General features: G+C 50.6%; 1 protein-coding gene across 1 annotated transcript in view; it reads right to left on the reverse strand.

Moving 5' to 3' along the window:
* SHISA8 (shisa family member 8) overlaps positions 1–12898 on the reverse strand; it is a 23906-nt gene that overhangs the window by 9335 nt on the left and 1673 nt on the right. The gene's annotated exons all lie outside the window — the stretch shown is intronic.

A 12898-nucleotide genomic window follows, 5' to 3' on the forward strand; every position in this document is an offset into this window, starting at 1 on the left:
AACTGAAGCTGGAGGGCAGGGGCCGTTTCTTAAAAGCAATAGTTATCAGACTTCAGAAAAGGCTCCCAGGGGAAGCAATGGCAACCCCCTCACTTGAGTCATTTCAAACTGAAGTGGAGAAAGCTCTGGAGAACAGACTGCAGAGAACGGTGATGTGCCAGTAGGGCTGAGGATGAACTAATCATGACCTTTCCTGAGTATCCTGCCCGTTTTTAATGATCACTTTATTAATAATGACATGAAACATTAAACAGCATTGCATAAGAACCGTCTCTAATTCCTTTAACATTCATGTTGGAAGACATCTCAGCAGTGTCATGGTGTCCAGGAGCTCCCAGAGCAAGGCACATACACAGAAACTGGTGCAGCTACAGACAGCGAGTCCCAGGATACGATATGGACGGCTCTATTTCCATCGAAATTAGCATAAAAAACCAGCTTATACTGCTAAAAATGGCCTTGTACTGGCTAGACAGTGAGTGGAGTAGAAAAGGGCTGTCCAGATAGATCTTCTCTGTCTCTAACCCCCACATGCCCCTCACCACTTCTTTTGGGCCATCTGACCTGTGGCTCCTCTTTGACAAAAATCATTCCCATTTTAAAGTCACTGACCTTTTTGCCATGGTCCACCCTCCAGCCAGGCTTCTGTGTAGAGATTTCAGGCTCCACAGGGAACCTGAACTACCTCAACCAGTAGTCTAGACACAATCTCTTTGTGGGGTTTCTCAGTCTTAGGCTACTATCCCATGCCCTTAGCCAAGCAACTACACCCCTGCCAAGCATGGCACTAGCTGGAATTTAGCAGATCCGCCTTACCCAGGACAAGGTTAGATATGTTCAGCTCCTTACCCAAAATGGTTGTCCTGACCCCAAATGCAGGATAGAGTCTAAGAAGGGAAGTCCTAAAACCAAATGGAGTCCCCAGTTTGATACAGACATATTCCACAGTATTACAGGTAACACAAATGGGACATCAGTTCACCACTGTTCATTAAGTCCAAGCTGTCTGGGAACTCCTGAAATCCAAGAGCTGGGGAAACCCATTAGTGGAGTATAGAACCATGAGCTTTACTAGCCATATCTCCACTGCACAGGAAGTTTTACAACTGTGCCCAAGGAGCTTATGTCCTGTCCAAGCATATACGCTACTCAACATAAAACCAGACACAGAGTCCTTGAAGCCAGTCCCCTTTTCAGTTGTCCCAGTCGGTCTGGAATATGGAAGGGCGGCCCTCAGGACATTCACATTTCATGCCAGCTTCTATCAGCCATCAATGAACTTTGACAACTAAACTTTAACAGAAGCCACAGAAGGCAATGCTAAAAAAGAGCATACCACTGGGCACTCATCCTGTACCATTCTCTGGGAGTTTATCAACCAAGATTTTTGCCTGTGTATTAATCTTGGAACGTGACAGGTCGATGATGGCTCTTCCAAGGGTATTTTTTCTGTTACTTCTCAGTCACCTTCTCTCGCTAGCCGGCTGTCCTTCTGCCATTTGGTTTTGGTCTCTAGTTGCATTTTGACTCACTTATCAATGCCAAAGGAGGGACGGTTTGCTGAGGAAGACTAACCTAACCACAAATCTACATGAGGTCTCCTTTGACTTGGCATCTTTCCATTGGCACAGCTGCTTACAACTTTCTTGGTCCTATCAGGCTTCTTTGTGGTTGGATCCACGTCTGTCATAACTGCTTTCATTTAGTCTTGCCTGACTTTTGTCTCTGGGTTCTCCTCTGCTTTAGAGCAGTCAGCAGTCTCTCTCGGTGGGGGTGGTTCACTTTCATTTTGCATCTGCAGACTGTTGGCAACAGCTACCTCCGTCCCACCCAGATGCTGAAATGTCTGGCCACGGGAAGCTTTAGCACAGCTCATGCACTGAGCCAGTCCCAAAGGGAAATCACTTGATGAATCTGAAATGGTTTTAATTTCCTCCCTTTGTTAAAACATTGTCACCTTTTTAAAGAACTTAAGAATTGCCATTTCCTGGGTCAAACTGGCATATACCCATCTTGCCCAGTATCCTGTGCCACACAGGGAAAGAGAACGGATGCTGAGAGACAGAGTGAACTGGGAATGGCCAGGGTTTTTTTTTCCACTGGTCCTCTCTCAGTTTCAGCATCCAGGATTTAAGGGCTAGGAAGTTCTGATTCGGAGGCTGTGCCCCTCAGTCCCAGACTCAATAGTTAGTGATGTTCCTTTCCTCCAAGAATTTGTCTATCCCCTTTTACAGCTAGAAGAGACCCATGGGTAACTTTCAATCAAGATCTCTCCACCTACAGGTAGGACAGGTTTCTCTTTTGTCCCAGGCAATGGGAAGACATAATTGTTCCCAAGGGCCATTCCACACTAGGTAGCTGTCATGCTCTGCACTCATCTTAGTAAATCAGCACTCAAACAGACCTGTTGCATCTGGAAGTTCAACATATTTGACCTACTTTTCCTTAGGTCTTTATGTGAGAGAGAAAAGGCACATGTAAAAAATTCAGCATTCTTTTTTTAAATAAAAACCAACATCCCCAAGACCCTACGAAGCAACGTAGGCAGCTGTTGGTAAGCAACAGTAAAACTGCAAAACCCAGCACCCATACAAGCAAAATTAAGCAGTTTGCAAAGCTCAGTGCTTACAAACAACCCACCAGGCACAAAACATTCTTGCAGCCTCACACTCCTGAACACCCCTGAAAAGTAAGCCGGGTGTGCAATTCAGAATTAGCTTAACCCTGTACCTTTGGATGGGCTGTCTGCTGCAAAGATTAAACCTACAACTTCATCACATGAGCATCTCCTGAACTAAAGCATCCAGCTGTTAGCCCATGGGCACAGCAGCTCTTTGCCTTATGTGGCCAAGCCACCATCACAGTGGGAGAATGCCACATCCAGGCCATTTTACCCTTCCAAAAATCCTGAGCATTATAAGACAGCACAATGCAACTCAACAGCAAGCCTAGAATGCCATGCCAATGAGCATCCCTAGTAGTTGTGAGACTCCCACCCCTGACAGGCTGGCATAAGCATGTCAGCTTTGTAGGAAAACCAGCAACAACAAGCCAATCTCAGTAGGCCCTACATGGATAAGTCAGCGTGCATGGCCTCTTACCTGGCCAGAGCTCTATGAGAGCAAACCGGCATACATGGCCTGGTGGCCTAGTGCGCTTGAGTGAATGGAAAATGATCAGCCTGCATATGCATTGAAAGTAGTATATGTTTGGAAGAGTTGCTGAGCTGAAGAAGAAATTGGAGCCATGGCTCCAATAATTCAGTTGACCCAAAGTCAAAACCAGCACCTGGCTTTTGGGGAGCTTTGGATCTCCCCAAAGAGTCACACTGGACTCTGCTGTTTGTGTCCATCTCTGAAAGGAAACATGGGCAATTCTTTTCTAAGCTATCAGCCAGAAGAGCAAGAGCAGAGGAATCTGGGTAAAGGAGACAGTATGGTCATCAAAGGACTGGAGCAGCAAATGAGTGACAGTCAGGGTGACATTGCCCAAAGCTGACAAGGATTCTTTGCCTCCATGCTCAGAGGGGAAGATGAAGGTCACAGGCTGCTGACCAAGAAGGCGGGGTGGCAGGCGAGTCAGTGGATCACTGGACAAGTAAGTAGCGTGGAGGCCCTCTGAGCAGGGACACACAGTACTTCAGGCCTGAGTGATGGATTGCCCTGGCCTGCAGGGTGCTGCAGAATTCAGGCAAGGCAGAGACTGGGGGACTGGGGGAAGGACTGGACTGAGGCATTGGGAAAGCCAGGTTTCTGCCAGACTTCTGGCGGTTCTTTTCTATTCTGGTGGTGCGTAGAGGACCATTGCACCAGATACCTCACAATCACTCTGTAAGAAATGGTCTCTGCTCTGCAGAGTTTATAATTCAAGGGCTGGGAAAGGAAACTGAGAAGAAGCAATTTGCCCAAGGCCACAGAGTAAATCAGTGGCAGAGCTGGAAATGAAACCGCTGTCTGCTAAGTCAGCACAGGGCCAGGTCCATTGGATCTCCCTGCCTGTCAAATCATATGGGCATCTCCTGGCCAATTAGGTAGGAACCACTGCTCTAGTTCAGGGTAGGCACCCTTAGGTGGATGGAGCAAGGGAGACAAGATGGCTGGCACTGAGCCATGACCCTGTCTATAAGTCTAAAGCAGGATCATTGAACCTGTTTGGCCCTCCTGGGCTGAATATGGACTGCAGGGCTCCTTGTGGGCTGCATTTGGACCATCCTTTGGCTGTTGAATCAGCCCAGGTTGCTGTGGGGGATTAACACCATTATCAAGTTCTCAGCCCCTTCAGGAGCCCATGGCCTAGGCTGTAGTGACATTCCCGATCTAAAGCCTTCCTATGCCAGGAAATGTTACCCAGCATCAGCATAACAGGGTGACCAGGATTCCTGCAATGACTTTCATAGGAGCCCCTCTGTCCTGTTTTTTTCTTTGGCATTAGGAGTAATTCATTTTCTGGCAGGCTTTCAAATATTCCTCAGTTTGGAAGGAGCAATCTAAATCCCCACCCCCCGGACCTGGTTAGGGCTCCTTTCACCAATAAAGGAGGAAGAGCCCCTCCCCACCTGAGCTTTGCTCTTCCCCCTCCCCTCAGACTTGGCCAATTAACAGGATTTTACCTCTCTAGCGCCTTTGCCCACCCCACCCCACTTGGGTCTATCATCACCGCAAATGCCACTGGATAAATACACATCAGGAAATAGCATGCTGTCACTTCTGGCCTTTGGAAGGGAGAAACAGGAGCCACATTTAGAGCTCCCATCCTATACTTATGGAAGGAGAGATGGATGGAGAGAGACAGACAGACTGATGAAGCAGTGGGAGAAGAAAAGGAGGCGGAAAGGGCCCAATTCTGCTTTTGCACCAGTGTAAATCAGCAAGTCAGTGGGAGTCATAGCAGTCAGAGCCAGGGGAGACTCAGGCCCAGGCATGCGCAGGAGGAGCTCCAAGCACAGTGCTTCACAAACCATGCCCCAGTGCAGAGCACTCTTGGGCTAGGCTTTCTCCCACAGATGATTCCCAACAGCCAGTCCAGTCCAAACTGCACGTCTTCCTGACACCACAGTGCTGTGCAGTCAGAGGCAAACACAGGTTGAGGCCAGGAGGAGACAGGATGAAAATGGACTCCTTGTAATGTGATGGACGCAGCTGCCTGGTTTAGGGCTCTGAGACCATGGCAGGCTTGGATGCTGGTGTCCTTGCTCTTTCTTGGCAACTCTTGACACTGAGTAGCCTGCCAGGACCACAAGCACACACGGCCCTGCTCAGCATTACACAGAGGCAAAAACCCCACATCTACTTCCCCTGCCTCTCCCTTCCCCAGATCTGGTCTGTCTCCCCAGACCTAAGCCACTTTAGGGAGTGGGACTGGCCGTCTCCTTGTTGTCTTCAACCCCCAGGCTTTTCCCTCAGCTTTTTAGCTCACTCAGCAGTTGGTTCTTCCCTGCTGGGTCTCTGTTGCCTCTGCTACCACGGTGTCAGCCTCAGGGTGGGATCATGGTGGGATCTACCCTAAAGAACTGTCTGTCGCAGACCCACACACACAGAGTTGTGGGGCAGAGTTTAAGAGATGCAGTGGATCAGAAAAGCCCTAAGACATCTGGACAGGACTATGATTACCACTGCTTAAGAACTGATGGAAAACTTGCTTTTGCCTCAGGACCTGCACTGGCTGTTCTCGGGGTGCTCCATGAGCTGCTGCTCCAGCAGATACCTAGCCCAGTTGTCCTTTGCAGTAAGCAGCTGGTCTGTGCCATAGAGGGTCCAAGATGCTGCTGGAGCTCACTATATAGACAGCTGTGCTATTCCATGAGTCCATGAGAATGTGGTGTAGAGCATGGGTGTCAAATTCACCTTGCGCCCTGGGCTGGATCTGGACTGCAGGGCTCCTCGCAGGCTGGATCCAGCCTGGACTATGCAGTGATGGCAGTGGCTCTGGCTGTGGCATGGAGCATGTGGTGCAGCTCTGGCTCCCACCTCACGTTCCATGCTGCAGCGGCAGCTCTAGCTCTGGCACAGGGCACACGGTGGTAGTGGTGGTTGCAGGGCAGCCGTGGTGATGGGCAAAGTGGCTGAAGAGTGACAGGGCCGTATCAACCCTTGCTAGCCTGCCTGCTGCCAATTGCCATGTCCAGTGGTGCCCAAAGTCCCTGGTCTTCCCTAGTCTTCCCCCAGCCACTCTTCCCTGGTCACTTTCAATTTTTGGAGGCCCATTGGTAGCCCTGTGGTCCAGATAGAGCAGATCCACTGGCCAGATCCAGCCAGTCACTCCTATATTTGCCTCCCTCGGTGTAGAGCTTGGCCAATGCTCCCAGATCATAGAAAACTGGGCATGTGGCATGCTGACTGTGACCAGGAGAAGGGCATATGCTGCCTGCTTCCCCAAAGAAATGCAATTTAGAAAAGATCTCAAGAGTCAGGCTTCAAGACCCCTTCCACAGCTCTTGGCTAAGGACCTGGTTCCCCCCTCACAGCCTGACACCAATGGAGTCCCACCTCCTTCACCATATGCCCACCCACCTGGGTAAAACCAGAGCAAGGCTCTGTGCCTTCTGAAAGGGACTGGAGTTAAAGGGGAAGCCATGGAGAGCCACCACCTCTGGCCAGCAGTGGCTGTGGTGCGAGGTCACAGGAGACAGCCTCTTGCACCAAGCACAGAACTGCTAGGTTCATTGCTGGTTGCATGCAGCCTGTTGCGGCAGTGGTTGCTGTCCACATCCTTTTTACCAGGGATTGTCTCCAGCCATGGTTGCAGACAGTGCCATGGTGCCACTTAAGATCTCTTTGCACACAGACATACACAAACCAGACTTTGCTTTCCTTGTGCAGTCCAGACTCTGTTGTACCATTACCAACCATCTGAATCATCTGTCACTGCTAGGACACCTCATACACTCTCTCCTGGCCTGTACAATTTTCACATCAGCTATTACCTTCTCCCTCCAGTGTCTTTTGCTAGAGGCCCCTGTTCTGGGACTGGTTCCCAGACTAGACAGCTCTTGCTGTTGCGAATGAACTGCATGCTTCATCAGGCCACCTGAGTTTCTGCTCTGTGATGTGCATGCAGCTAGGCACCCTCCCCTCCGGTGCTGCACAGGAGTTTCCAGCCTATGTCAATGGGGTGAGCACCTACTGGTACTAGCACAACTGAAGAATTTCTCTCCCTTTTTTGGGGGACTAGCATGGTTTTAGAAAAAAACTGTAGGGAACTGGCTGGAATGTGTGTATGCTACTGGACCAAACTTTAGCCTGTTGACAGCCTGTCAGAGGCCCTTTGTCACTAGTAGAGATTCTCCTTTAGCTCTAGCTCTAGGAATGCTTTAGAAACCAGAGGATCCAGGTTCTGCCCTCACCTCCATTGCAAAAGTCCAAAGAGAATATGAAACTATAAAGAGTGCTAAGTGGCCAGAGATCAGCTGCAATGCTCTAGACACTGTTCAGCTGGATACGTGGCCCTACTTTTGATGCCCAGAAGCAGCACAAAGGAGAAAACAACTCTTTTCCCATTCCATTTGCTTCTGCCCCAAAACCTGGATCTTCTGGGGAAAAGATCTGTTTAGTGATGACCCACATATTTCAAAGAACAGTCTCGTGTGATCTCTGGGTGTGCTTTTGGGGAATGGGACCCCTACCAGGAGGTAGAATTAATTATCATTTTATTCTGTGAATGCTCTGATTTGCATTAGTGGAAAGAGAAATAAAAGCACACTCTCTGCTTTGGAATGGCAGAATTGAGGCTACGAGTCAAAATCAGGCTTCCCACCAGGACGGCTCACAACTTAAGCCAGAAATAGCAAGAAATGCTGGAGAACAAGCAGGACCCAAGATCATGTGCCTGGAGAAACATATGGTGGTTATTTACCTTCCATTCTCAGTACTGGCCTGTGAAGGCCTGATTCCCTCCAGCAGGCTAAGCATTTACATACCTGTTTATCACTGCTGGGTGTCACCGGCCAGAAATCTCTCTCTTTCCTACAAGACAACCCTGGTTGGCATTGTGCAGACATCAGGTACAGACTACAAGTGGAAAAATGGCCCCTGCCCTTTTATTATAAAGCTAAAGAGACCATCGAAGGCCAGGCACGGGAAAAGCATGTAGTTCAAATCCCACCAGCTGACGCGGCAGTGTCCAGCTCTTGGGGTCTCACTGAAGAAGCTCCTAGGGCTCAGATGGCATCTAAGTTTAAGGGTGCAGTTAAGGTATTTCGGTCAAGGAGCCATACAGTTACTGAACACAATATCCACCAGAAGGTGCTTGCTCTACCTCTTGGGGTTTCTAAAACAACCCTTCCCTTCGCACACACATAAGCATGCACACACGCTCCTTCCCCTATCCCAACCCCACAAAAAAAGCTCCTTTTCCACCTTAGAAACGGTAACAGGCTTTCTCCCTACGCGTGAGCAGAGCTGTGAAGGATGTGTTATGACAAGAGTAATTGTAGCACCCCTGGAGAAGGCCCATTTTCCATCCTCCCCATTGTCCCAGCCAGGGAAATGAGAGTGTACGGGTGTGTGCACTAACTAGCAACCCACTCAGCCACCCATCTGCCCGCGTGTGCACACCCCAACAGCTCAACAGTCTTCTCCCAAGGAGAAAAATAGCATCAGCAACTGAATGAAAGAGGAGTCGCAGTGGAGGGAGCTTGGCAGAGTTCGTATCGATTCTGTAGACCTGCCAGTGTTTCAGCAGACGACAGAGAAGGTGGAAGGGATGGGCACAGATACACAGAGACAGATATTTCCTTCCAGGGATGTGGATGGGTTGAGCTGAATCTGCACCCACCAAAATTTCAGGCTGCATGAACCAGTCAATCCATTGTAGCCACACCCAAGCCCCAGCGAGCTCCTGGCTTCTTCCTACTACTGAGGCCTTAGCCGTCCCTTAGAGACAGCTCTCGTTTCAACAGGCAGCCGATCCGTGGCATTAAGGAAGGTGTCCCAGTCCTCTCGGCCTGCAGGGCTCAGTCCCCAAGAATCATCTTTGCCTGTTCCCGTCACCTCTTTAGCTTCTTGCGTCCTCCACTCCCTTTGTCTCTTCCCTCTCCCAGCTCTGCACTGCAGCTGCCTTTGAAAGGGTTTTGAAATCACTTTTCCACCCACCCCATCCTGCTCAACACCCATCACCTCCAGCTGCTCTGCTGAGTCAGCCCTTGCGGAGGGAGGGGGGGGGGAGATGGGGAGGAGCCTGCCTGGCAGGGACTGGCAGGAGGCAGGGCTTCCACCCGTGCTGACTCACGGGCCACCAGTGATAGGGGCAGGGCTGGCCTTTGGGAAAATGGCGCCCTGGGTGAACTTATATTTTAGCAACCCCCCCACCCCACTGCCAAGCCAGTGGCACTGCTGAAGGCAGAGGCAGGCAGGCAGGGGTGTGGGGGTGGGGTAGTCTGGTGGGGAAGCAGAGTGGCATGGTGCACCAGCCAGGCTGGTGGGTGGGCACTGCTGCTCCTGTGCGGGGAGCAGGGCAGGTAGACTGGAGCAGGCATCACCCCACCTGCATGTGCCCAACCCAGTTCCTCCTGAGGCTGGAGGTTGGGGGCAGGTTGGGCTGCGCACCACTCCTCCTGCCTGGGGTGGGGATGGGACAGGCACAGGAGAAAGCACTGCTGTGAGTGTGTGCGCCTGTGTGTGTGTGGGGGGGGTGCGTGCGCCACGGCACCCTGGTGGTCACCCATGTTGCCCATCTCTACGGCTGGCTCTGGACAGGAGAGTAGGGGCTACTGTACTTTTGGACAGAAAACACCAGGCATTGAACTGCCACAAAAAATTACAAGCCAGAGAGCACAGGGTGCCAAGCCCTCTATCTCTTCCCTGCCCCCAAATGCAAAGGCTGAAGATGCCATCAGAGCCACCCATCTGGTGGTCCTACCTGTCCTGGTAGATCATTTCCTGGGGTGCTGGCTTTTTACCAAAGCCCTAATAAAACACCAACAACTAGATTTATTGCTGGATCTGGTTCCCTTGCCAGCAGTGCATGCTAGAACACATACCGTGCAGACTGGAAACTCATGGAAGCTCTGGGTCAACTCTGAGATGTCTCTCCTTGTTGGAGCCATCCCCTTTTCCCCATACCTCTCCACAGCCAGTTGCCTATACTTTGCCCTCATCTTTGTCTCCCACTTTGTTTCATATCACAAAGCTGCCCCAACAATTTGGCATAACTAGGGTTTTCTGCTGACAACAGCTCTTGCACTTAAATAGTAGGGGTGCAGCTGGTTTGGGCGGAGATGGCTTGGCACAACAGGGGCAGGTCCCAAGGCTTGAATAGTGGAAGGTGTTGCTCGTCAGGGAAGAGGAGCCCTGGCAGGGAGGGCTGTGAGAGGGCCCAAGGGCAGATTAGGAGGGGCTGCTGCAGGTCAGTAATGTGATGCATTGGCAGGGCTGTATGTGTGAGCCTTGCCCTCTGCCTGGCTCCAGCTGCTTGTATTAGCTGCTCATGTTGAGAAGCACTGAACTCACTGACACGTTTTATTTAATGCAACAGTAAAAAACAAGCAAAAAATATCTACCCGAGGAGAAAATATCTACCTGAGGAGAAAAGCTGCAAAATGTGAAACAAAAAAATTTGTGTCAACTGCATTGTGCCTATTCCTGTTCTCTCTTCCCCTCTCACAGCTCTGCCAGTGCCACTGAGTCCTGACCGGCAGTGTGCCTTGCCACTCTGGTCACGTCCTACATCCTCTGCCAATACCCCTCCCTTCCAGCATAGAGCACCCATTGTTTTTCTGTTCCCTTTGCCAATGTGCCTCATCTCTGCCTTCTAACATCCATCCCCTGCTGCTCCAATCTGGCGAGACAAGGCCCCGTTGGGTGTGTGGCATCTCTGAGGAACCATTGTGATCATGTAGGGATTTGCCCAGTAAACACAATATGCCAGTGAGCAAAGACGGCACTGAGATACATCAATGGTAAAAACATTGTCTACTTCAACTTTCTTTTTCACACCAATGTGCTTTGCAAGGAATGCTTGGGGAAATCACTTGTCCAGAGAGGAAATGTAGCTGAGTCTACTCTTCACACCACAGAGCTCTGTGCTACCACAACATGACTAGTTCTGGGTCCCAGCTAACAGATTTAAAGTTAGTCTCTACACAACATTTCACCCGTCAGCGTAGATGTGTTCTGGAATACCACAGCCATATGAACTCAGCAGAAATACAACTGCCTCCAAACTACAGGGTGGAAAATCAGGATAGTTCCTTCCACCAAATCCAAGTATGTGGCCTGGGGGGAAAATATGGCTGAGGTGGCATTTGTAGCTGCTATATTATTGCAAAAAGGGTGGCAAGGTCCCTCCTGCCTGACTCTGTAGGCCTGATTCTCAGGGTGGTGTGAACTAAAGTTGGTGGAGCGGTGCTGTGCTGCTTTAGGCCAGAGGAGAATCTAGCCTCCACACATGGCCAAAGCAGAATTGGGATGTCCTGCTCCAGAGACGACACAAACATCACACGTGCTGCCTAGGGACGATTCACCATGCAGCTCCAGAGAGCACTCTCTGAAAGGCTCATCACACTAGCTTCTTGTTATTGCCCATGAGAGCAGCTCAGGACCCTTGGCATTGACCCTCCTGTCCCATCCCAACATACTTGGTGCACAGAAGCCAAGATCATTTTGGGTAGCTCTGCCCTGGAGCTGCTCTCCTTGACTTTAGCTCTCTTGCTGCTCTCTCCCTCCCTGCCACAGTGGACCAGGTGGTCAGAGAAACAAAGCTGAGCAGGTTCCCTTAGGTCACCATATGAGCTGGATGCTGGCAACCCAATGAGCACATCACAAATGACACACTGTTGCCTTAACGGCATCTGAGTGGCCAAAGCAAACTGTGCCTCCCTGCCCATCCCCTCCTCTCACCGGCTCCACTGGTGTCATGAGCCAGGCTAGATCACATGGCCCCTATTCTGTCAGAGATGACAGTAATGGAGTGGTAGGGCACTGGCATTTCAAAGGGCTAGTACCTTGGGCGGCTTTGTCTTCCTGGGCTATTATGAGCATGTGAGTGCGTGGGCATGCACACACGCGCACGCACACACACACGCGCGCACACACACACACACACACACACACACACTGCATTTCACCGTGGACAAGCCCCCGTGCTCATTCTGCACACAAACCAACAACTACTGCAAATGCTACGGTACAAAGCACGTTGTGCACCTCGAGAGCTGTGGCTGGTACGTAATGCTGCGGCTGGAGGTGACAGAGCCCTGCCATAAACTGGGGGATTGAACCTTCCCTCCGTGCTTCTTGGGGGAACATTATCTCAGGGTGTGGGGGTGTGCTGAGTGCAAAGACTTCAAAACAAGCCACCTTGCAAAATGTCAGTGACTCCGTGTGTGTGTGTGTGTGTGTGTGTGTGTGTGTGTGTATGGGGGGGGGCATGCGCCAGCAAGGGGGAGAGAGAGTGAGGGACAGAAATGGGACAAGAAGTATGTTTATTTAAAGTCAGAAACAGAAATAATAAGACAGAAAGTGCAGCAAAGAGAGAGAGAGACGTGCAGCCATACCGCAGCTGAGAGAAGGAGGGAGGGAAGGGTGTGGGGCATGATGTTGGGGGAGATTCAGTAACCCTTCCTCTCCCTGCTGCCCCTTCACTTAGCTGGGAAGTGAAACCTCTTGCACTTGCTGAACAAAACAGAGGAGATGCAGAGAAAAACAGAAGAGTAGTTTGGTCCCATCAATGCCGACTGGCTCTATCTCTTCCATCTGTAATCCTAATCCCCCTCTCCCCAGCTCCCAGGTAATAGCAGACCCATCCAGTCTGAGGTTGTGGGGAAAGGGGTGTCTAAACTTTCTCCCCAGGGCAAGATCAACTTCATTCCCAACAGGGTTTGTAGCCCCACTTCTCTGAGACTTGTGGGTCAGTGTGTGTGACGAGCATGTGGTCACACACACACACACACACACACACACAC

The sequence above is a fragment of the Crocodylus porosus genome, unplaced genomic scaffold (assembly GCF_001723895.1).
Source record: "Crocodylus porosus isolate Cpor-Errol unplaced genomic scaffold, CroPor_comp1, whole genome shotgun sequence".
Taxonomy (NCBI): Eukaryota; Metazoa; Chordata; order Crocodylia; family Crocodylidae; genus Crocodylus; species Crocodylus porosus.